Below are 27,130 nucleotides of genomic sequence, written 5' to 3' on the forward strand. Positions count from 1 at the left end.
ATGTCTCCCCTCTCTCTCCTTTTTACTTGCGTCGTCAGATTTAGTCTTCCCAGTCTCTCTTCCTACCTCATCCCTGGTAATTCTGGGACGAGCCTCGTCGCAAATTCCTGAACCTTGTATACTTTCCTTATGTTTTCTTTCAGGTGGGGTTCCACGATGGGGCGGCATACACTAAGACTGGTCTCAAGTAAGCGGTGTACAGCGCTCTAAATGCCAACTTATTTAGGTTTCTGAATGATGTTCAAACATTTGCTAGTGTAGAGTATGCTGCTGATGTTATCCTGTTTATATGGGCCTCTGGAGTTAAGTTTGGTGTTGTGTCCACTTCCAGGTCTTTTTCTTTGGTCGTTTCAGGGAAGGGAGTTTCCCTTCAATGTGTACTGTCCCTTTGGTCTCTTGTCACGTATTTCCAATTCCATCACTTTACACTTGCTCGTATTGAATTCCAGTAGCCATTTCTCCGACCAACTGCAACTTGTTCAAGTTCTCTTGGAGTATCCTACAATCATCATCTGTCACAATTCAGTCTCAACAATTTTGCATCATCTGCAAACATCGACATATAAGACTCGGCTCCTGTAGATAAATTATTTACAAATATGAGAAATAGAACTGGCCCCAACACGGATCCTTGAGGTACTCCGCTCCAGTACTCCGTACTTGTTGGTGTGCGCCTGTCTGACTTCTCGCTCCCTTACTGTCACACTCTGGCTCCTGCCTGTGTGGTAACTCCTTACCCATGTTAGGAGTTTTCCGCTTACTCCCGCCTGCCTCTCAAGTTTGTATAGTAATCTCTTGCTAGGTACTGTATCAAAGGCTTTTTGGCAATCCAGAAATACGCAATCTGCCCATCCTTCTGTCCTGCCTTATTCTTGTTACTCTATCATAGAACTCCAGTAGGTTTGTTAGGCATGATTTCCCTTCCTTAAATACAATTAGTGTTTGTTTAGGTACCTAATTCTGAGTAACTAGTCTTAACCTGATTATTCTTTCAAGTACTTTGCAGGGGATGCTTGTCAGTGATACTGGTCTGTATTTAAGTGCCTTTTTTCTATATCTATTTTTGAAGATTGGTACCACACATGCCTTCTTCCAGCAGCTGGACAACTCTGCCTTTATAAGTGACTCATTAAAGATTAAAGCAAGAGGTACGCTGAGGGACTATGCCGCCTCGTTTAGCATCCATGGTGTTAGGTGTTTCTTTACTTCTCCTGCTCTCACCTCAGTATTTGACAGTCGCTCATATAGGGTTATCCTTCTTCTCTAGCGCTGGGAGCTGCTCAGGCTCGGTTGTGTACACTCCAGGGAAACTGGTGCTCAGTACTTCGTCAATATTCTTGTCACTTTCTGTATATTCCTCCTCCCGTTTGTTATAGTCTTGTCAAATTAAATTCCTATGGATACCATCACATGTTGGCATCTCAAGACATGACACTGTTGATATGCTTGCTAAGTCAGCCTGTAGAAAACCAGTGGTAGAAATTGATATGGGTGTTTCATTAGCAGTGACAAAGAGAATACATAAACAAATATCTAATGAAGAACTCACCGACCTAACAAATTCACAAAGACCTGAAAGTTGTAGCATTAAATATTATGATAGCTAACGTGAGGGGACATTCACATATGGGACTAATAGAACAAGAACCCGGCAATGTGATGTTATAGTGGCCAGAATACGCCTGGGATATAGACGTATCTGGCAGCTTTCTCAAAACCCAAATGTCGAGTACACAATGTGTCAACTTTGTGAAAGAGAAAACATGCACTCTCTTTAACATTATATTGTAGAATGTCCCATATTGACTGACTTTCGCCCTCCTGGGCTAAGGTATGCTGAACTGTGTAATTACTATATGAGTACTGGAACACTTGATGATATATTGGACTTGTACCCAAGATTGACCATGTAATGTATCAATTATATAATGTATATATATGATGTAACTATATAACCTGAGCTTGTCAAAGCACCTTCATCACCTTCAGTGATTAAGTGCTTAATTGCACACTAGTTTCTTTATCAGCTATCTCACCCTGTCAGAGTAAACGAGACAAATGTATGTGAATGCATGTGTGTGTGTATATATGTATGTATATGTGTGTGTGTATGTATATGTATGGGTATAAAGCATATATATGGAAGCTGATCAGAATTACAGTTCACCTTTGTAAATGCCCATTAATGACACTATGTAAAAGACACATCGAACACTATATGTAGGGCATACGTAAATCTGTGTATCTATGTATTTACGTATGTAGGTTAGCTTAGCATTTTAAAAGCACCGAATCACCTTCTGTGGTTGATTGTTCAATAAACCCTTGAACTATATGTTTAACACATCTCTAACCCTGTCCATGGAGGACAGAAGAAAATGTATATATGCTGGTTAGCATTGTAAATGTGTGGCCACGTTTGTGGTAGAAAAGAAAAAAACTTTGTCCTTCACTGTCTTCTTCCTCTCGTACGATTACGGAGTATTCTTCGTTGTTTCTTTGCCTTGAGGCAATGTCATTTTCGTAATTTCTTTCCGATACTCTTCATATATTTATGTATTCAGTTCTATCTCTGCTGCATCTATTTCTGTTTTCCTCTGTCCTTTGACCTCTGTATATCCACCACTGCCTCCCGCTTCTCATTTTTGCGTCTTGACACTGTCTATTATACCATGAGTTATTATACTCCCTCACACTTTTTTCCTTATTGTTGGTACGAGACACTCTTCAGCCTCCTTGCATCTCAAATGTACTTGGTCCATCATTTCTTCTAGTCTTTCCTCTAAGTTCTTCCTCCCACTGAACATTTCTCAGATACTTTCTTAACATCATGTAATTCCCTTTTCTATAGACAACTCTATAGAAGACAGGGAGCCCGTCGCCCGAGTGGACAGCACGCTGGACTTGTGATCCTGTGGTCCTGGGTTCGATCCCAGGCGCCGGCGAGAAACATTGGGCAGAGTTTCTTTCACCCTATGCCCCTGTTACCTAGCAGTAAAATAGATACCTGGGTGTTAGTCAGCTGTCACAGGCTGCTTCCTGGGGGTGGAGGCCTGGTCGAGGACCGGGCCGCGGGGACACTAAAGCCCCGAAATCATCTCAAGATAACCTCAAGATCTCAAGATAACTCACCTTTCCCCTAACTTCTTGTCCCGTGTTCATAGTTTTAAGTTCGCTCAGATAATCAAAGACTTGGACACTGATCTCTGGCTCCTGGTGGTATTTCATGTTCCAAATTCTCAATGTCTTCCTCATTCTGAGTGAGGATCAGGTTTAATATGCAGGGTTTATCTCCTCATCTTTCTCTTGTGTTTTCATTCACATGTTGTGTTAAGAAGTTCCTGTCTATAACTTTCACTAATTCTGCTCCCTATGTTTCCTCCCCCCATCATGGGGAATCCTCGATTTCCAATCAATCTCTGTGATTTAGGTCCTCCATAACCAGTAGTTTTGCTCTCATTCTGTGAGCTGTTGTTGCTGCTCTCTGTAGGTGATCTACACATGCCTTGTTGTTGTCATCATATTCTTGTCTGGGACTTGTGCTGTTTGGTGGAGGATTGTTGATTATCAGGACCACTATCCCTGTCCCATCTCCTGTTAGTCCCAATGACTAACAGCAGATGGGAAAAGGAATGCACAGACTGTTAGCCTGTGCATCCGTTTGTACTTTGACCTTCCGTTCCTCAAACTTCCACTTAGCTTTATTAGGAATACCTTCTATGTACCTTCTATGTTCGAAGGAGTACCTTTGAGTTCACTTCTATGTCTATATATCCTTTCTTTCGTTATTAACTGCTCTTCCCCCTGGAAAAATTGCAGTCCAGATCAAATCATTTATTTTACTTCCCACTATTGCAATTATATAAAGCTGTTTTTTTTACTAGCCCTTTCTTTTATTTCTTCTGCTTTGTTTACCACTCCATCAGCATTGGTGTACCAAACCTTGAGGCTCTTCTTGGACATTCTGCTACCAGAATTCACAGCGCTCTTCTATTTGTTTTAATTGGTGTAGACCTCAAGTGAGAGATGGATGCAGCTCTATATGTGATGTGTACTCGTGAGGTGGGAAGTGTCCGGAAGAAGGAGGAGGATGAGAGGCACACGTGGCCAGAGAGGCATCAAGGGTCTCAAAGTCAAAGAGTGGGTCTGAGAGGCAGAGTGGGGCTTTTTTTTATTATTATTATTATTATTTTCTACCACAGACGTGGCCAGACATTTACAATGCTAATCAGCATATATTACATTTTCTTCTGTCCTCCGGGGACAGGTTGAGAGATCTGATAAACATATAGTTCAGGGATTTATTGAACACTCAACCACAGAAGGTGACTGTAGTGCTTTTAAAATGCTAAGCTAACCTACATAAGTAAACACATAGATACGCAGATTTATGTATGCTCTACATAAAGTGTTCAATGTGTCTTTTACATAGTATCATTAATGTGCATTTACAAAGGTGAAATGTAATTCTGATCAGCTTCCACATATACTTTATACACATACATACACACACACACACACACACACACACACACACACACACACACACACACACACACACACACACACACACACACACACACACACATATACATATATACATACATATATACACACACATACATACACGTCCATTTGTCTCTTTTACTCTGACAGGGTGAGATAGCTGCTATAGAAACTAGTGTGCAATTAAGCGCTTAACCACTGAAGGTGATTAAGATGCTTTTACAAGCTCAGGTTATATAGTTACATCACAAACATTGTGTAACTGATGCATTATGTAGTCAATCTTGGGTACAAGTCCAATATATCATCAAGTGTTCCAGTACTCATATAGTAGTTACAGAGTTCAGCATACCTTAGCCCAGGAGGGCGAAACTCAGTCAATATGGGACATTCTACAATATAATGTTCAAGAGAGTGCATGTTTTCTCTTTCACAAAGTTGACACATTGTGTACTCGACATTTGGGGTTTGAGAAAGCTGCCAGCTACGTCTATATCCCAGACGTATTCTGGCCTGAGAGGTAGCGTCGATCTGAGACGCATAAAGGGGCTGAGAAACAGAGTTGAGCAGAGAGGGGGGGGGGGGGGGTAAAGGGGGTAGAGGGGGAGACGGAGTATAGAGGGGACACAGAGGCTGAGCACATATCCAAGTGAGGGTATGTGCTAGTGGAGGAGGAGGGATTAGAACCATGGATTGGGCGAGGGGGCAAGGAGGGACTGTTTGATTGTGCGCGCACACGCGCGTGTGTAAAGCAATTATCATGTTGTAGTTTTAGATTCAACAACTCCGAACAAAAAGTTGCAACCAGCACGGTCCATGGTGATCCCGTCGTACTCACCTGGCACAGGAGATGTGCGTCGGTCAATAAACTAGTGCGAGAACACTAAACTAGCGCTTAGAAGGGATATAGGGATATGAAGACAAGGAACTGATATATGATGCCAAAGAGCTGGGATATTAGAACAAAGGATCGGGGATATGAGAAAAATAAGTTGAGATACTGTCTTCATGACCAGACAGGATATGATAACAAGGAGCCAGGATATGAGGTCAGAGGCAGGAACTGAGCACACACCCATCTAAGCCCCCCTCGGGGCTCGAACCTGCAAAAAAGTGAGGCGGCGAGGGCGTCTCCTCCCTGGTGGTGGTGGTGGTGGTAGTGGTGGTGGTGCAGGTTAGGTAGTGGTCGCTGCACAACGGGGTCACTGACCTGGCTTGACCTGACGCGCCTCACTGACCTTATTCTGCCCCCTTCCTGCTCATACCCCCCCCTACCCCCCACCACAGTCAGTACACAGGAACAGCTGTGGACACCTCTGGTTCTGTGGTGCTCTGACACCTCTGGTTCTGTGGTGCTCTGATATCTCTGGTTCTGTGGTGCTCTGATATCTCTGGTTCTGTGGTGCTCTGATATATCTGGTTCTGTGGTGCTCTGATATCTCTGGTTCTGTGGTGCTCTGATATCTCTGGTTCTGTGGTGCTCTGACGAACACAACATTTGACGTGGACGGAGAACAGGATACTGTAGAACACCCAAATTCATATGGGAGAAGAACACGATCCTACGGAACACCAGACCTGACTCTTCAGAGGTCACCAGACCTGAGTCTTCAGAGGTCAACAGACCTGACTCTTCAGAGGTCACCAGACCTGACTCTTCAGAGGTCAGCAGACCTGACTCTTCAGAGGTCAGCAGACCTGACTCTTCAGAGAACCTCCAACAGAACACCACACACCTGACTCAAGAACGAGGGAGGAGTCAAACCACCAATAACAACGGAGAATGACAAATGAGACTGGAATGGACTAACAGGTTTACAAGAGGTAAACTGACAGCTTCAAGAACAAAGCTTTGCGATATGTAGACTTTACAACAATTTACATAAACATATATGTATTACGTGTGTGCTAATTACATATACGGTAATGCCTTTCCCCTCCTTGAGGTTACCTTGAGGTGCTTCCGGGGCTTAGCGTCCCCGCGGCCCGGTCGTCGACCAGGCCTCCTCGCCTTGAAGTGATCGGTTAAACGACGACCTCTAACCTTCTTGCAACGATGACGATGACTTTCTTGCAGGGTCGACGTGGCGCAAGTGGTTGGGCACTGTCCCTATCTCCCAGCTCCTTGCCCTGGGGTCCAGCCTCAGCCGCCTAAAATGCAAGTACTTAGAGTCACTCCTCGGTGACAAGTAGCAGCACGGAGTGACAGGCCGCCCACAAAGTTGACTTTTGTGTTATTGAATCTAGAGGAACCGGAAACGTTTGTGCAAACATCAATATAAAATATAACCTAACACCTCTCCCTTGGCAGTTATAGGCCTGATACACGCTCCCGTAGGCCTAATATAGTACATATGTGTGTCATGCTAGGCCTACAAATGTTAAAAGTCCGGTTTTGGGGCATGATATGTTTAGTTCAGTCAGGTCAGGTTATCTGACATTCACAACGATGCCTAGTGTACCGTTATCTTGAGATGATTTCGGGGCTTTAGTGTCCCCGCGGCCCGGTCCTCGACCAGGCCTCCACCCCTAGGAAGCAGCCCGTGATAGCTGACTAACACCCAGGTACCTATTTTACTGCTAGGTAACAGGGACATAGGGTGAAAGAAACTCTGCCCATTGTTTCTCGCCGGGCATCGAACCCGGGACCACAGGATCACAAATCCAGCGTGCTGTCCGCTCGGCCGACCGTGTCGCAGGCTAGAATCTGCACATCCTGGCATATTTACAACATTAATTTTTTTCCATACAATATGGTTGTATGCATAGTTAGTCCCTAGGTAAGGTCAGGTAAGTTGATTTAGTGGTTAACGGTGGTTAACGGTACCACTTAACGGTGGTTAACGGTACCACTTAACGGTGGTTAACGGTACCACTTAACGGTGGTTAACGGTACCACTTAACGGTGGTTAACGGTACCACTTAACGGTGGTTAACGGTACCACTTAACGGTGGTTAACGGTACCACTTAACGGTGGTTAACGGTACCACTTAACGGTGGTTAACGGTACCACTTAACGGTGGTTAAGACACAACACACAAACATTAAAAATCTTATCCCAGGATCACAATATTTCCATTTTATCCAAAATTCTGAGTATCCAAAGTCTCCGGTTAAAACTCCTGGATAACCCAAGTTAATGAACTAAAAAGTATGAACCCAGCTACAAGGCTGACAATCTAGGATAAGTGATGCTCAGAGGCAAGAGTTAGGATAAGTAAGACCCACAAGAGCGAGCTAGGATAAGTCAGACCCACAGGAGCGAGCTAGGATAAGTCAGACCCACAGGAGCGAGCTAGGATAAGTCAGGCCCACAGGAGCGAGCTAGGATAAGTGAGACCCACAGGAGCGAGCTAGGATAAGTGAGACCCACAGGAGCGAGCTAGGATAAGTGAGACCCACAGGAGTGAGTTAGGATAAGTCAGACCCACAGAAGCGAGCTAGGATAAGTCAGACCCACAGGAGCGAGCTAGGATAAGTAAGACCCACAGGAGCGAGCTAGGATAAGTCAGACCCACAGGAGCGAGCTAGGATAAGTCAGACCCACAGGAGCGAGCTAGGATAAGTCAGACCCACAGGAGCGAGCTAGGATAAGTCAGACCCACAGGAGCGAGCTAGGATAAGTCAGACCCACAGGACCGAGCTAGGATAAGTAAGACCCACAGGAGCGAGCTAGGATACGTCAGACCCACAGGAGCGAGCTAGGATAAGTGACCTAACAGGAAAAATCTGTTTGAGTGAGTGGGAAAGAGTGTCAAAGAACCGGAGCCTGGCTTTCCTTGAACGGCTATCTGACAGCTGGCGAGGTGCGCCCGGTTTTTGTCTGTGAGATCGGGAAGGTATGTGGCCACTCCCTGTGTGTGGCCCCACCCTGTGTGTGGCCCCTCCCTGTGTGTGGACCCTCCCTGTGTGTGGACCACTCCCTGTGTGTGGCCCCTCCCTGTGTGTGGACCCTCCCTGTGTGTGGACCACTCCCTGTGTGTGGACCCTCCCTGTGTGTGGACCCTCCCTGTGTGTGGACCCTCCCTGTGTGTGGACCCTCCCTGTGTGTGGACCCTCCCTGTGTGTGGACCACTCCCTGTGTGTGGACCCTCCCTGTGTGTGGACCCTCCCTGTGTGTGGACCCTCCCTGTGTGTGGACCCTCCCTGTGTGTGGACCACTCCCTGTGTGTGGACCCTCCCTGTGTGTGGACCCTCCCTGTGTGTGGACCACTCCCTGTGTGTGGCCCCTCCCTGTGTGTGGCCCCTCCCTGTGTGTGGACCCTCCCTGTGTGTGGACCACTCCCTGTGTGTGGACCCTCCCTGTGTGTGGACCACTCCCTGTGTGTGGCCCCTCTCTGTGTGTGGCCCCTCCCTGTGTGTGGCCCCTCCCTGTGTGTGGACCCTCCCTGTGTGTGGACCCTCCCTGTGTGTGGACCCTCCCTGTGTGTGGACCACTCCCTTTGTGTGGCCCCTCCCTGTGTGTGGACCACTCCCTGTGTGTGGCCCCTCCCTGTGTGTGGCCCCTCCCTGTGTGTGGACCCTCCCTGTGTGTGGACCACTCCCTGTGTGTGGCCCCTCCCTGTGTGTGGCCACTCCCTGTGTGTGGACCCTCCCTGTGTGTGGCCCCTCCCTGTGTGTGGACCCTCCCTGTGTGTGGACCCTCCCTGTGTGTGGACCACTCCCTGTGTGTGGCCCCTCCCTGTGTGTGGCCCCTCCCTGTGTGTGGACCACTCCCTGTGTGTGGACCACTCCCTGTGTGTGGCCCCTCCCTGTGTGTGGACCCTCCCTGTGTGTGGACCCTCCCTGTGTGTGGACCCTCCCTGTGTGTGGACCCTCCCTGTGTGTGGCCCCTCCCTGTGTGTGGACCACTCCCTGTGTGTGGCCCCTCCCTGTGTGTGGACCACTCCCTGTGTGTGGCCCCTCCTTGTGTGTGGCCCCTCCCTGTGTGTGGACCCTCCCTGTGTGTGGACCACTCCCTGTGTGTGGCCCCTCCCTGTGTGTGGCCACTCCCTGTGTGTGGCCCCTCCCTGTGTGTGGCCCCTCCCTGTGTGTGGACCCTCCCTGTGTGTGGCCCCTCCCTGTGTGTGGACCCTCCCTGTGTGTGGACCCTCCCTGTGTGTGGACCCTCCCTGTGTGTGGCCCCTCCCTGTGTGTGGCCCCTCCCTGTGTGTGGACCCTCCCTGTGTGTGGACCACTCTCTGTGTGTGGCCCCTCCCTGTGTGTGGCCCCTCCCTGTGTGTGGACCACTCTCTGTGTGTGGCCCCTCCCTGTGTGTGGACCCTCCGTGTGTGTGGCCCCTCCCTGTGTGTGGCCCCTCTCTGTGTGTGGACCCTCCCTGTGTGTGGACCACTCTCTGTGTGTGGCCCCTCCCTGTGTGTGGACCACTCTCTGTGTGTGGCCCCTCCCTGTGTGTGGACCACTCTCTGTGTGTGGCCCCTCCCTGTGTGTGGACCCTCCCTGTGTGTGGACTCTCCCTGTGTGTGGCCCCTCCCTGTGTGTGGCCCCTCCCTGTGTGTGGACTCTCCCTGTGTGTGGCCCCTCCCTGTGTGTGGACTCTCCCTGTGTGTGGACTCTCCCTGTGTGTGGCCCCTCCCTGTGTGTGGACTCTCCCTGTGTGTGGCCCCTCCCTGTGTGTGGACTCTCCCTGTGTGTGGAGCACTCCCTGTGTGTGGCCCCTCCCTGTGTGTGGACCCTCCCTGTGTGTGACCACTCCCTGTGTGTGGACCCTCCCTGTGTGTGGCCCCTCCCTGTGTGTGGACCACTCCCTGTGTGTGGCCACTCCCTGTGTGTGGACCACTCCCTGTGTGTGGCCACTCCATGTGTGTGGCCCACTGTGTGGCCCCCAGGAGGCTGCCCCCCCCCCCCACCCCCACACCCACCAGTGTTATCATAAGACATTACACGTCACCTGCTCGTCCTATTAAGCAGGTGTGGGCCGGGGGGAAGCCCTCGCCTCGCCCCAAGAAGGCACACACAAGTGTCTGGAACACACACTTCAACAACCTCTGTGAAGAGCAGAGGTGCCATAGGCACAATCAGAGAACACTGTATAAACATCAGAGGTCCGCGGTTGTTAAACGTCCTCCCAGCGAGCATAAGAAATATTGCCGGAACAACCGTGGACATCTTCAAGAGAAAACTAGATTTATTCCTCCAAGGAGTGCCGGACCAACCGGGCTGTGGTGGGTATGTGGGCCTGCGGGCCGCTCCAAGCAACAGCCTGGTGGACCAAACTAAGAACATAAGAACAAAGGCAACTGCAGAAGGCCTGTTGGCCCACACGAGGCAGCTCCTATTTATAACCACCCAATCCCACTCATATACATGTCCAACCCGCGCTTGAAACAATCGAGGGACCCCACCTCCACAATGTTACGCGGCAATTGGTTCCACAAATCAACAACCCTGTTACTGAACCAGTATTTACCCAAGTCTTTCCTAAATCTAAACTTATCCAATTTATACCCATTGTTTCGTGTTCTGTCTTGTGTTGATACTTTCAATACTCCATTAATATCCCCTTTGTTATGTCCATTCACCCACTTGTAAACCTCTATCATGTCGCCCCTAACTCTTCGCCTTTCCAGTGAATGCAACTTAAGCTTTGTTAATCTTTCTTCATATGAAAGATTTCTAATTTGGGGAATTAACTTAGTCATCCTACGCTGGACACGTTCAAGTGAATTTATATCCATTCTATAATATGGCGACCAAAACTGAACTGCATAATCTAAATGGGGCCTAACTAGAGCAAGATATAGCTTGAGAACCACACCAGGTGTCTTGTTACTAACGCTGCGATTAATAAATCCAAGTGTCCGATTTGCCTTATTACGAACATTTATGCATTGATCCTTTTGTTTTAAATTCTTACTAATCATAACTCCCAGATCCCTTTCGCAATCCGACTTCGCAATCTCAACACCATCTAGCTCGTATCTTGTAACTCTATCATCATTACCTAACCTCAGAACTTTACATTTATCAGCATTAAACTGCATCTGCCAATCCTTTGACCATTTCAAAACCCTATCTAGATCAACTTGAAGTGATAGTGAGTCCTCCTCCGAATTAATTTCCCTACCGATTTTCGTATCATCGGCAAATTTGCAAATGTTGCTACTCAAACCTGAATCTAAATCATTTATATATATTATAAACAACAGAGGTCCCAGGACAGAGCCTTGAGGCACTCCACTTACAACATTTTCCCACTCTGACTTGATTCCATTTATACTAACTCTCTGTTTCCTTTGGTATAGCCATGCCCTAATCCAGCTTAATATAGCACCCCCAATACCATGAGACTCTATCTTTTTAATCAGTCTTTCATGTGGCACTGTATCAAAAGCTTTGCTAAAGTCAAGGTATACAACATCGCAATCCTTACCACTATCAACTGCCTCAACAATGCTAGAATAAAAAGATAACAAATTTGTTAAACATGAACGGCCATTTATAAAACCATGTTGCGACTCAATTATTAATTTATGTTTTTCAAGATGAAGACGAATTTTATTTGCTATTATAGATTCGAGTAACTTTCCCACAATAGACGTTAGGCTAATTGGTCGATAGTTAGACGCAAGTGATCTATCTCCTTTCTTAAAAACTGGTATCACATTAGCAACTTTCCAAAACTCTGGCACTCTGCCTGACTCTATTGATTTATTAAATATGGTAGACAGTGGCTCGCAAAGCTCCTCTTTGCCTTCTTTAAGCACCCTGGCAAACACTTCATCCGGCCCTGGGGATTTGTTTGGTTTGAGTTTTACTATTTGTTTAAGAACATCCTCCCTGGTAACTGCTAAACTCGTCAACCTGTCCTTGTCCCCACCCACATAGACTTGTTCGGCTGAAGGCATATTGTTAAGTTCCTCTTTAGTAAATACAGATACAAAATATTTATTAAAAATACTACTCATCTCTTCATCACTATCTGTTATTTGACCTGTCTCAGTTTTTAATGGACCTATCCTCTCCCTAGTCTTAGTACGATATAACTGAAAAAACCCTTTAGGATTTGTCTTTGCTTGCCCTGCTATGCGAACTTCATAGTTTCTTTTTGCTTTCCTTATCTCTTTTTTAACATTTCTAACCAGTTGTACGAATTCCTGTTCTAAAGTGACCTCCCCATTTTTAATCCTTTTGTACCAAGCTCTCTTTTTACCTATAAGGTTCTTCAAATTCTTTGTTATCCACTTTGGGTCATTAGTATTCGATCTATTCAATTTGTATGGTATACTACGTTCCTGTGCTTTGTTTAGAATATTCTTAAATAAGTTATATATTGAATCCACATCGAAATCCCCATTTAAGTCACCTATCGCTGGGTTCATGTCTCGCTCCAAGACCGGCCCACACCCCATACCCAAGACTTTCCAATCAATTTGACCCAAAAAATTTCTTAGGCTATTAAAATCAGCTTTTCGAAAATCTGGCACTTTAACAGAATTTTCTCCTACTGGTCTATTCCATTCTATGCTAAATCTGATTTCTTTGTGATCACTGCTCCCTAGCTCACTCCCTATTTCGATGTCATTAATTTGCGTTTCCCTGTTAGTTAACACTAAATCTAAAATATTATTTTCCCGTGTTGGTTCCTTAATGTGTTGCGTAAGAAAGCAATCGTCAATTAATTCTAGAAAATCTTCTGCTTCACTATTCCCTGTTTTGTTCAACCAGTTTATTCCGCTAAAATTAAAGTCACCCATGACATAAATACTGTTAGATCTAGATGCTCTAGATATTTCATCCCATAGGTGCTTTGCTTCACACTCTCACAAGTCAAGCCTGGCCTCGGGCCGGGCTTGGGGAGTAGAAGAACTCCCAGAACCCCATCAACCAGGTATCAACCAGTAACCTTCCCATCACCTGAACAACCTCAAGACTCAAGTTCCTCAAGTTAAGTCACGTTTCTTAAAGCAAGTTAGATTAGGTTAGGTCGGGTTAGGAAAGGTTTGATTAGATTAGGTCAGGTTAAGCTAGGTTTGATTAGGTTAGGACAGATTAGATTAGGTTAGGACAGGCTAGGTTAAGTGGTACAGATTAAGTTAGTTTGGAGCTGTTAGTTTAGGTTAAAATAGGTTAGAAGAGGTCAGGTTAGGTCAGGTTAGTTTAGGTTAAGTAAGGTTAAAATAGGTTAGGTTAGGTTAGGTCAATTAATGGTTCTTTAGTTACTATTCCAGTTTCTTTAACATGCTATTTAGACAAATTCAATAGTACAAAAATTAACTTTTTGGATGCAACAGTCCATTATTGTACGTTTGACCAACCAGTTGGTAAAAGTACTCCCATATTGAAGAATGGACTCTTCAATAACAAATTAAAACACATACAAACGATGATAATAAAATATTAAAGTAAAGTAAATAAATAATTTTTAATTACTTATTTACTTAGATTACTTAAAACTTACACAAATTACATTATAAGAGCCGAAGAGATGAACACCAGAGGCAACTTTTTGTAAATGAACCCAATCTGGCATTTGATCGTGTAATTAGGCTTATAGAAATGAATGTTTTAATTGGTATTTAAATGTTAACTCATCCAACCCTTGCTTAAAAGGCCAAGAACTCTTGTATTGAAGACAGCGTCCTCGAAATGGCTCACTAAACCTCTTATTGACCTCAGAGTGAATCTGAATTACAATCTTGACCAAATCAGACATTTTTCACTAATACCTGGATCATATCCCTTCGCCACCGCCCACAGGATGGGTATGGGGTCGACCACCGCCCACAGGATGGGTATGGGGTCGACCACCGCCCACAGGATGGGTATGGGGTCCACCACCGCCCACAGGATGGGTATGGGGTCCACCACCGCCCACAGGATGGGTATGGGGTCCACCACCACCCACACGATGGGTATGGAGTCCACCACCACCCACAGCATGGGTATGAGGGTCCACCACCACCCACAGGATGGATATGGGGTCCACCACCACCCACAGGATGGGTATGGGGTCCACCACCACCCACAGGATGGGTATGGAGTCCACAACCACCCACAGGATGGGTATGGGGTCCACCACCACCCACAGGATGGATATGGGGTCCACCACCACCCACAGGATGGGTATGAGGGTCCACCACCACCTACAGGATGGGTATGAGGGTCCACCACCACCCACAGGATGGGTATGAGGGTCCACCACCACCCACAGGATGGGTATGAGGGTCCACCACCACCCACAGGATGGGTATGAGGGTCCACCACCACCTACAGGATGGGTATGAGGGTCCACCACCACCCACAGGATGGGTATGAGGGTCCACCACCACCTACAGGATGGGTATGAGGGTCCACCACCACCCACAGGATGGGTATGAGGGTCCACCACCACCTACAGGATGGGTATGAGGGTCCACCACCACCCACAGGATGGGTATGAGGGTCCACCACCACCTACAGGATGGGTATGAGGGTCCACCACCACCCACAGGATGGGTATGAGGGTCCACCACCACCCACAGGATGGGTATGAGGGTCCACCACCACCTACAGGATGGGTATGAGGGTCCACCACCACCTACAGGATGGGTATGAGGGTCCACCACCACCCACAGGATGGGTATGAGGGTCCACCACCACCCTACAGGATGGGTATGAGGGTCCACCACCACCTACAGGATGGGTATGAGGGTCCACCACCACCCACAGGATGGGTATGAGGGTCCACCACCACCCTACAGGATGGGTATGAGGGTCCACCACCACCTACAGGATGGGTATGAGGGTCCACCACCACCTACAGGATGGGTATGAGGGTCCACCACCACCCACAGGATGGGTATGAGGGTCCACCACCACCTACAGGATGGGTATGAGGGTCCACCACCACCTACAGGATGGGTATGAGGGTCCACCACCACCTACAGGATGGGTATGAGGGTCCACCACCACCCTACAGGATGGGTATGAGGGTCCACCACCACCTACAGGATGGGTATGAGGGTCCACCACCACCCTACAGGATGGGTATGAGGGTCCACCACCACCCTACAGGATGGGTATGAGGGTCCACCACCACCCACAGGATGGGTATGAGGGTCCACCACCACCCACAGGATGGGTATGAGGGTCCACCACCACCTACAGGATGGGTATGAGGGTCCACCACCACCCACAGGATGGGTATGAGGGTCCACCACCACCCTACAGGATGGGTATGAGGGTCCACCACCACCCTACAGGATGGGTATGAGGGTCCACCACCACCTACAGGATGGGTATGAGGGTCCACCACCACCCACAGGATGGGTATGAGGGTCCACCACCACCTACAGGATGGGTATGAGGGTCCACCACCACCTACAGGATGGGTATGAGGGTCCACCACCACCCACAGGATGGGTATGAGGGTCCACCACCACCACAGGATGGGTATGAGGGTCCACCACCACCTACAGGATGGGTATGAGGGTCCACCACCACCTACAGGATGGGTATGGGGTCCACCACCACCCACAGGATGGGTATGAGGGTCCACCACCACCCACAGGATGGGTATGAGGGTCCACCACCACCCTACAGGATGGGTATGAGGGTCCACCACCACCTACAGGATGGGTATGAGGGCTCCACCACCACCCTACAGGATGGGTATGAGGGCTCACCACCACCTACAGGATGGGTATGAGGGCTCACCACCACCTACAGGATGGGTATGGGGTCACCACCACCTACAGGATGGGTATGAGGGTCACCACCACCCTACAGGATGGGTATGAGGGTCCACCACCACCCTACAGGATGGGTATGAGGGTCCACCACCACCTACAGGATGGGTATGAGGGTCCACCACCACCCTACAGGATGGGTATGAGGGTCCACCACCACCTACAGGATGGGTATGAGGGTCCACCACCACCCTACAGGATGGGTATGAGGGTCCACCACCACCTACAGGATGGGTATGAGGGTCCACCACCACCCACAGGATGGGTATGAGGGTCCACCACCACCCACAGGATGGGTATGAGGGTCCACCACCACCCACAGGATGGGTATGAGGGTCCACCACCACCTACAGGATGGGTATGAGGGTCCACCACCCACAGGATGGGTATGAGGGTCCACCACCACCCACAGGATGGGTATGAGGGTCCACCACCACCCACAGGATGGGTATGAGGGTCCACCACCACCCACAGGATGGGTATGAGGGTCCACCACCACCTACAGGATGGGTATGAGGGTCCACCACCACCCACAGGATGGGTATGAGGGTCCACCACCACCTACAGGATGGGTATGAGGGTCCACCACCACCTACAGGATGGGTATGAGGGTCCACCACCACCCACAGGATGGGTATGAGGGTCCACCACCACCTACAGGATGGGTATGAGGGTCCACCACCACCTACAGGATGGGTATGAGGGTCCACCACCACCTACAGGATGGGTATGAGGGTCCACCACCACCTACAGGATGGGTATGAGGGTCCACCACCACCTACACGATGGGTATGAGGGTCCACCACCACCCACAGGATGGGTATGAGGGTCCACCACCACCCACAGGATGGGTATGAGGGTCCACCACCACCCACAGGATGGGTATGAGGGTCCACCACCACCCACAGGATGGGTATGAGGGTCCACCACCACCCACAGGATGGGTATGAGGGTCCACCACCACCCACAGGATGGGTATGAGGGTCCACCACCACCCACAGGATGGGTATGAGGGTCCACCACCACCCACAGGATGGGTATGAGGGTCCACCACCACCCACAGGATGGGTATGAGGGTCCACCACCACCCACAGGATGGGTATGAAGGTCCACCACCACCCACAGGATGGGTATGAGGGTCCACCACCACCTACAGGATGGGTATGAGGGTCCACCACCACCCACAGGATGGGTATGAGGGTCCACCACCACCCACAGGATGGGTATGAGGGTCCACCACCACCCACAGGATGGGTATGAGGGTCCACCACCACCCACAGGATGGGTATGAGGGTCCACCACCACCCACAGGATGGGTATGAGGGTCCACCACCACCCACAGGATGGGTATGAGGGTCCACCACCACCTACAGGATGGGTATGAGGGTCCACCACCACCCACAGGATGGGTATGAGGGTCCACCACCACCCACAGGATGGGTATGAGGGTCCACCACCACCCACAGGATGGGTATGAGGGTCCACCACCACCTACAGGATGGGTATGAGGGTCCACCACCACCCACAGGATGGGTATGAGGGTCCACCACCACCCACAGGATGGGTATGAGGGTCCACCACCACCCACAGGATGGGTATGAGGGTCCACCACCACCCACAGGATGGGTATGAGGGTCCACCACCACCTACAGGATGGGTATGAGGGTCCACCACCACCCACAGGATGGGTATGAGGGTCCACCACCACCTACAGGATGGGTATGAGGGTCCACCACCACCTACAGGATGGGTATGAGGGTCCACCACCACCCACAGGATGGGTATGAGGGTCCACCACCACCTACAGGATGGGTATGAGGGTCCACCACCACCTACAGGATGGGTATGAGGGTCCACCACCACCTACAGGATGGGTATGAGGGTCCACCACCACCTACAGGATGGGTATGAGGGTCCACCACCACCTACACGATGGGTATGAGGGTCCACCACCACCCACAGGATGGGTATGAGGGTCCACCACCACCCACAGGATGGGTATGAGGGTCCACCACCACCCACAGGATGGGTATGAGGGTCCACCACCACCCACAGGATGGGTATGAGGGTCCACCACCACCCACAGGATGGGTATGAGGGTCCACCACCACCCACAGGATGGGTATGAGGGTCCACCACCACCCACAGGATGGGTATGAGGGTCCACCACCACCCACAGGATGGGTATGAGGGTCCACCACCACCCACAGGATGGGTATGAGGGTCCACCACCACCCATATTTACCTTATAATGATCGCCCTGAAAAATACAATATTTTCATTCTGTATACTGTATAACCCCAGCCAGGCGTGTGAGCCCGTAGCACTATCAACTAAGCTATGAGTAGTCATAAAAAGAAAAACTTTCAGAAGCAGCATTTTGCTGCATATTAAAACTGTCAACATTCCCTGACTACTACTGAAGCCCACAAGAATTACTGACCCACCTCCATCTCATATACATTGGGACCTACGTTCATGTCATAAAAATTGAGACCGACGTTCATGTCATATAAATTGGGACCTACGTTCATGTCATATAAATTGTGACCTACGTTCATGTCATATAAATTGGGCCCCCCACGTCCATCTCTTATAAATTGGGCCCCCTACGTCCATCTCTTATAAATTGGGCCCCCTACATTCATGTCATATAAATTGGGACCTACGTCCATGTCATATAAATTGGGACCTACGTCCATGTCATATACATTGGGACCCCCACGACCATGTCACAACACCGCGCCTCCACCCACTCTCCGCCCCGCGGCGCCTCCACAAATATGGACACTCTGTGATATTGATAAGTCAACCTTTGACTAATAGCTCAGATGTCGTGGAGGAATGTGGCTTCCCGCCCTTACTGGTGGAACACCAACACCAGACCGGCCTGGAACAATACCCCCGCTGCTGGAACAATACACCGCTGCTGGAACAATACCCCCGCTGCTGGAACAATACCCCCGCTGCTGGAACAATACCCCCGCTGCTGGAACAATACCCCCGCTGCTGGAACAATACCCCCGCTGCTGGAACAATACCCCCGCTGATGGAACAATACCCCCGCTGCTGGAACAATACCCCCGCTGCTGGAACAATATCTCGCTGCTGGAACAATACCCCCGCTGCTGGAACAATACCCCCGCTGCTGGAACAATATCTCGCTGCTGGAACAATACCTCCGCTGCTGGAACAATACCCCCGCTGCTGGAACAATACCCCCGCTGCTGGAACAATACCCCCGCTGCTGGAACAATACCCCCGCTGCTGGAACAATACCCCCGCTGCTGGAACAATACCCCCGCTGCTGGAACAATACCTCCGCTACTGGAACAATATTTCGCTGCTGGAACAATACCCCCGCTGCTGGAACAATACCCCCGCTGCTGGAACAATACCCCCGCTGCTGGAACAATACCCCCGCTGCTGGAACAGTACCTCCGCTACTGGAACAATATTTCGCTGCTGGAACAATACCCCCGCTGCTGGAACAATACCCCCGCTGCTGGAACAATATCTCGCTGCTGGAACAATACCCCCGCTGCTGGAACAATATTTCGCTGCTGGAACAATACCCCCGCTGCTGGAACAATACCTCTGCTGCTGGAACAATACCCCCGCTGCTGGAACAATATCTCGCTGCTGGAACAATATTTCGCTGCTGGAACAATACCCCCGCTGCTGGAACAATATCTCGCTGCCTGAACAATATCTCGCTGCTGGAACAATATTTCGCTGCTGGAACAATATCTCGCTGCTGGAACAATACCCCCGCTGCTGGAACAATACCCCCGCTGCTGGAACAATACCCCCGCTGCTGGAACAATACCCCCGCTGCTGGAACAATACCCCCGCTGCTGGAACAATATCTCGCTGCTGGAACAATACCCCCGCTGCTGGAACAATACCCCCGCTGCTGGAACAATACCCCCGCTGCTGGAACAATACCTCCGCTGCTGGAACAATACCCCCGCTGCTGGAACAATACCCCCGCTGCTGGAACAATACCTCCGCTGCTGGAACAATACCCCCGCTGCTGGAACAATACCCCCGCTGCTGGAACAATACCCCCGCTGCTGGAACAATACCCCCGCTGCTGGAACAATACCCCCGCTGCTGGAACAATACCTCCGCTACTGGAACAATATTTCGCTGCTGGAACAATACCCCCGCTGCTGGAACAATACCCCCGCTGCTGGAACAATATCTCGCTGCTGGAACAATACCCCCGCTGCTGGAACAATATTTCGCTGCTGGAACAATACCCCCGCTGCTGGAACAATACCTCTGCTGCTGGAACAATACCCCCGCTGCTGGAACAATATCTCGCTGCTGGAACAATATTTCGCTGCTGGAACAATACCCCCGCTGCTGGAACAATATCTCGCTGCTGGAACAATATCTCGCTGCTGGAACAATATTTCGCTGCTGGAACAATATCTCGCTGCTGGAACAATACCCCCGCTGCTGGAACAATACCCCCGCTGCTGGAACAATACCCCCGCTGCTGGAACAATATCTCGCTGCTGGAACAATACCCCCGCTGCTGGAACAATACCTCCGCTGCTGGAACAATACCCCCGCTGCTGGAACAACACCCCCGCTGCTGGAACAATACCCCCGCTGCTGGAACAATACCCCCGCTGCTGGAACAATACCCCCGCTGCTGGAACAATACCCCCGCTGCTGGAACAATACCCCCGCTACTGGAACAATACCCCCGCTACTGGAACAATACCTCCGCTGCTGGAACAATACCTCCGCTGCTGGAACAATACCCCCGCTGCTGGAACAATACCCCCGCTGCTGGAACAATACCCTCGCTGCTGGAACAATACCCCCGCTGCTGGAACAATACCCCCGCTGCTGGAACAATACCCCCGCTGCTGGAACAATACCTCCGCTACTGGAACAATATTTCGCTGCTGGAACAATACCCCCGCTGCTGGAACAATACCTCCGCTACTGGAACAATATTTCGCTGCTGGAACAATACCCCCGCTGCTGGAACAATACCTCCGCTACTGGAACAATATTTCGCTGCTGGAACAATATTTCGCTGCTGGAACAATATTTCGCTGCTGGAACAATATCTCGCTGCTGGAACAATATTTCGCTGCTGGAACAATATCTCGCTGCTGGAACAATACCCCCGCTGCTGGAACAATACCTCTGCCGCTGGAACAATACCCCCGCTGCTGGAACAATACCCCCGCTGCTGGAACAATACCCCCGCTGCTGGAACAATATCTCGCTGCTGGAACAATACCTCCGCTACTGGAACAATATCTCACTGCTGGAACAATACCCCCGCTGCTGGAACAATACCTCCGCTGCTGGAACAATACCCCCGCTGCTGGAACAATACCTCCGCTACTGGAACAATATTTCGCTGCTGGAACAATACCCCCGCTGCTGGAACAATACCTCCGCTACTGGAACAATATTTCGCTGCTGGAACAATACCCCCGCTGCTGGAACAATACCCCCGCTGCTGGAACAATATCTCGCTGCTGGAACAATACCCCCGCTGCTGGAACAATACCCCCGCTGCTGGAACAATACCCCCGCTGCTGGAACAATACCCCCGCTGCTGGAACAATACCTCCGCTACTGGAACAATATTTCGCTGCTGGAACAATACCCCCGCTGCTGGAACAATACCTCCGCTGCTGGAACAATACCTCCGCTGCTGGAACAATATCTCACTGCTGGAACAATACCCCCACTGCTGGAACAATACCTCCGCTACTGGAACAATATCTCGCTGCTGGAACAATACCCCCGCTGCTGGAACAATACCCCCGCTGCTGGAACAATACCCCCGCTGCTGGAACAATATCTCGCTGCTGGAACAATACCCCCGCTGCTGGAACAATACCCCCGCTGCTGGAACAATACCTCCGCTGCTGGAACAATACCCCCGCTGCTGGAACAATACCCCCGCTGCTGGAACAATATCTCGCTGCTGGAACAATACCCCCGCTGCTGGAACAATACCCCCGCTGCTGGAACAATACCCCCGCTGCTGGAACAATACCCCCGCTGCTGGAACAATATCTCGCTGCTGGAACAATACCCCCGCTGCTGGAACAATACCTCCGCTGCTGGAACAATACCCCCGCTGCTGGAACAATACCCCCGCTGCTGGAACAATACCCCCGCTGCTGGAACAATACCCCCGCTGCTGGAACAATACCCCCGCTGCTGGAACAATACCCCCGCTGCTGGAACAACACCCTAGTGTCTGGGACCAGCCACCGGGTGCACGGGGCGCCCTGACAGCTGTTTCAGTATATCATAATATTGATCTCTCATCAACAAACATCAAAGTCATTAAGACCAACAGACCAACATTTCACTCTAGACACTCGGCCTATCTCAGCTGGCCTTACAAAATAGGTCAAGAGTAATGAGCTTAACCTATTACTGCTGCCCTATTACCATTACTGTATTTACTCTATTGCAATTTAGCATATCAGAAGGCTGACTACAATGAGAACTTTACCCATTTAAGATGACCTTTAAATAGGTTCAGTTGTCTGAGAACACATTCCTATTTAAATGAAAACAGGAGAAAAAACCTATTCCGAACATGGGAGACTCCAGACACAAGTCAAGTCAGATAGACAGAGATAGTGTTCGGAGTTAGATCAAGATAGCATCACATCTGAGCTGCTATCTTGATCTAAGATAACACTACAAAGATGGTCAGCGACTTCATCTGTTCCTCGGACAAAGGCGCGTTGATCTGAGTATATGTGTCCAAGGCAGTATATTACAGGAGGAAGCTATATTCAAGGCAGTATATTACAGGAGGAAGCTATATCCAAGACAGTATATTACAGGAGGAAGCTATATCCAAGACAGTATATTACAGGAGGAAGCTATATCCAAGACAGTATATTACAGGAGGAAGCTATATCCAAGACAGTATATTACAGGAGGAAGCTATATCCAAGGCAGTATATTGCCGAAAACAAATATATCCTAGACAGTATATCGCATGAGACCACAAATATATCCTAGAATTCATCACAAAACACAAAGATTGTGGGGTTAGGTAGGTAATCCTCTCTTTATCTTACCTTCAGTTGACTGCGTCAAAGATTTGCTTCGTATTTTGTGTCACGCAACTCCACATGGGGGGTGGGGGGGGGGGGGGGGTGGTGGAGATAAATTACTAATTAATTGTTAAATTGAACTTAAATTATCTTTCCCAATCTTTCGTGTTATTAAATTATACGCAGTAAGAACCTCCATTTTTTTTAATGCACTTTAGATAAACGATATGAATTCAATAGTTTTTTTTTAACCAGTTGATTTGTTTAAAATCATGTTTACTGAAACTGTAGTTAAGAGGTCAGTTGTTTACAATCTCTGAGTTGTTTATCTTGTTTGGCGCGAGGGGCGTGACCTTGCCCAGGGGGGGGGGGAGTTATATAGCCTGGTTTACTGCGCAGGTATAGTTGCGCATCACTGTCTTAATTAACTTAAAACTGAGAGTAACTTTTATAAAGTCTTAGTTTAATAATTTGTCATTAAAGTTATGTAGAAGGTATTTCCCACAAATATATCACAGACAGTATATCGCAGAACACAAATATATCCAAGACAGCATATCACAAAGCAGTATTTAATTTACACGTGTGAGGCAATATTTTATGCAGATAGTGTTGCATAAACACCACCAGAGGCAGGTGTGTCAGAGCCACACCTGCCCCGCCACCACACCTGCCAGCAAACATACCAAAACAGGTGTCTAACCTTCTGCAAGTCTTCAACATTATAACAATTCAAAGCAAACCAATATATTATTATGACAAGAAACACTAATATATTAAGTAACAAATATATATCAAGCATCAAGTAACACAAATAAATTGTTATAACCAAGCCAAACAAAATATGCATAAGGTGGTTACCAACGATAGCTAAAAGTCGCAGGATACAGTTTCTCGAAATAAAAACAATAGTTGGTGAACATCTTTCCCGAGGAGTGACGCCGTTAACATATATCCAACTAGGAAGGTCAAGTATACCTGTTTAAGACTGTTTACACCACCAGGAGCAGGTTTAATTTATGCTGTCTTGTTTGGTCTCAATATTCTCTCAGCACTCTGATATACTCTCTAAGATCCCAGTGTGCCCTCCAACACCTCTAAGGTACTCTCCAATACTCTCAGGTGTAGAACAACAACACACACCCTCGCACATTTGGAGGAGTCAACACCCAGGAGCTAGGCGAAGCATGAGTCTATATACTTACATCAATCTCTGCTTAATCCTCGATCTATTTTCTCCAGCTTGTCAAGCGGTTCGACTTAAGACCCTCGACGACGCTTCCTAACTGAGGAAATGTCAATAGTCGATTGCTGATGTCATAGTTGTTTTGTATTCTGCACGTGTGGCCGTGATGGTCATTTGGGGGTTCCCGAGAGCGAACACACACACACACACACACACACACACACACACACACACACACACACACACACACACACACACACACACACACACACACACATAGGTAAATAGGTAAGTACACACAGAATTCGGGAGACTTGCCAAATTGCTGGAAGAAGGCAAATGTACCTATTTTCAAGAAAAGGGGATAGGGAGGAGGCACTTAACTATAGACCTGTATCACTGACAAGCATCCCCTGTAAAATACTTGAAAGAATAATTAGGCTAAGACTGGTTGCACACCTGGAGAACATTAGGTTTGTAAATATACATCAACTTGGGTTCTGGAAAGGGAAATCATGCCTAACAAACCTTTTGGAATTCTATGACAAAATAACGAGGATAAGGCAGGATAGAGAAGGTTGGGCAGACTGCATATTTCTGGACTGCCAAAAAAACCTTTGATACAGTACCGCACATGAGACTGCTATTCAAACTTGAGAGGCAGGTAGGAGTAAGCGGAAAGGCCTGAGCATGGGTAAGGAACTACCTAACGGGAAGTTACGGTAAGGGGCGAGAAGTCGAACTGGCGAACAGTAATGAGCGGAGTACCTCAAGAATCGGTGCTGGGACCAATTCTATTTCTAATATACGTTAACGACATGTTTACAGGAGTAGAGTCCTACATGTCGATGTTCGGGGATGACGCAAAGTTACGCATCTGTCACAACTCTTCTCATTAGAAGAGTTGTGACAGATGAGGATTGTAGGATCCTCCAAGAGGACTTGAACAGATTACAGAGATGGTCAGAGAAATGGCTACTGGAGTTCATCACGAGCAAATGTAAAGTTATGGAAATGCAATTAGGTGATAGGAGACCAAAGGGACAGTACATAATGAAGGGGAACTGCCTACCTGTGACGACGCGAGAAAGAGACCTGAGCGTTGACGTAACACCTAATCTATCTCCTGAGGAACATATAAATAGGATAACGACAGCAGCGTACTCTACACTGGCAGAAGTTAGAACATTATTCAGAAACCTAAGTGAGGAGGCTTTTAGGGCGATTTACACTGCCTACGTGAGACCAGTCTTAGAGTATGCGGCCTCATCATGGAGTCCCCGTCTGAAGAAACACATCAAGTTTGTTACTTGAACGTGTCCACCGTAGGATGGTTATCTTGAGATGATTTCATGGCTTTAGTGTCACCTTCCTGGGGGTGGAATACTCCACCCCCAGGAAGCAGCCCGTGACAGCTGACTAACACCCAGGTACCTATTTTACTGCTAGGTAACAGGGACATAGGGTGAAAGAAACTCTGCCCATTGTTTCTCGCCGGCGCCCGGGATCGAACCTGGGACCACAGGATCATAAGTCCAGTGTGCTGTCCGCTCGGCCGACCGGCTCCCATCAGGATGACAAAGTTAATTCCCCAAATTAGAAACCTATCATATGAAGAGAAATTAACAAAGCTTAAATTGCATTCAATGGATATGCGAAGAGTTAGGGGTGACATGATAGAGGTTTACAAGTGGATGAATGGACATAACAAAGGGGATATTAATAGGGTATTAAAAGTATCAACACACGACAAACACGAAACATTGGGTGTAAATTGGATAAGTTTAGATTTAGGAAAGACTTGGGTAAATATTGGTTCGGTAACAGGGTTGTTGATTTGTGGAACCAATTACCGCATAACGTGGCGGAGATGGGGTCCATCGATTGTTTCAAACGTGAGTTGGACACGTTTATAAACAGCCACAAATGCTGTTTACCGAGGACAGTTACAGCCCCGCTCCTGTGCCAGGTAAGTCTACTACGGGCTCACCATAGCCCGTGCTACTTGGAACGTTTTGTTCCCAGCAGCTGAATCATAAACAACAGCTGTTTACCGCTCACAGAGGTAACAGCTGTCGTGCACGAAGGCTGAAGTTATCGTACAGGGGGTCTGAATGTATTGTATTAAGGCCTGCACTAACCCTTCACCGTAGCGTCCAGCACCGTGTCCAACCTGTGCCACCACTCTTCAAGCATTTATGCAACTTCTTGCGAAACCTGTACATCTTTCCTCAAACAAGGCGGCTACTGTTTACATTTATTAAACAGTTTACGAGTTTGGAAAACTTCCGAACTTTGTAGTGCTGGAGAATGTAGAAGTTTCACTAATAGTTGTGTAAGTCCGTGATGAAGCCTGAGCACTCTGTGGCCAAGACCTTCACAGTACTGTCCACAGACATCAGGCCACGCCTGAGCACTCTGTGGCCAAGATCTTCACAGTACTGTCCACAGACATCAGGCCACGCCTGAGCACTCTGTGGCCAAGACCTTCACAGTACTGTCCACAGGCATCAGGCCAAGACCTTCACAGTACTGTCCACAGGCATCAGGCCAAGACCTTCACAGTACTGTCCACAGACATCAGGCCAAGCACTCTGGCCAAGACCTTCCGGTGGCCAGTCAACTAAGAGGAACGCTCCGTCTAGTTTTTGTGGGGTTCACTTGGGGTAATATCTTAGTATTCTTGTGAGGGTGACGAGTGTCC

General features: G+C 48.8%; 1 protein-coding gene across 1 annotated transcript in view; it reads right to left on the bottom strand.

Moving 5' to 3' along the window:
- LOC123755912 (uncharacterized) overlaps positions 1-27,130 on the bottom strand; it is a 205,395-nt gene that overhangs the window by 65,470 nt on the left and 112,795 nt on the right. The gene's annotated exons all lie outside the window — the stretch shown is intronic.

The sequence above is a fragment of the Procambarus clarkii genome, chromosome 43 (assembly GCF_040958095.1).
Source record: "Procambarus clarkii isolate CNS0578487 chromosome 43, FALCON_Pclarkii_2.0, whole genome shotgun sequence".
Lineage (NCBI taxonomy): Eukaryota > Metazoa > Arthropoda > Malacostraca > Decapoda > Cambaridae > Procambarus > Procambarus clarkii.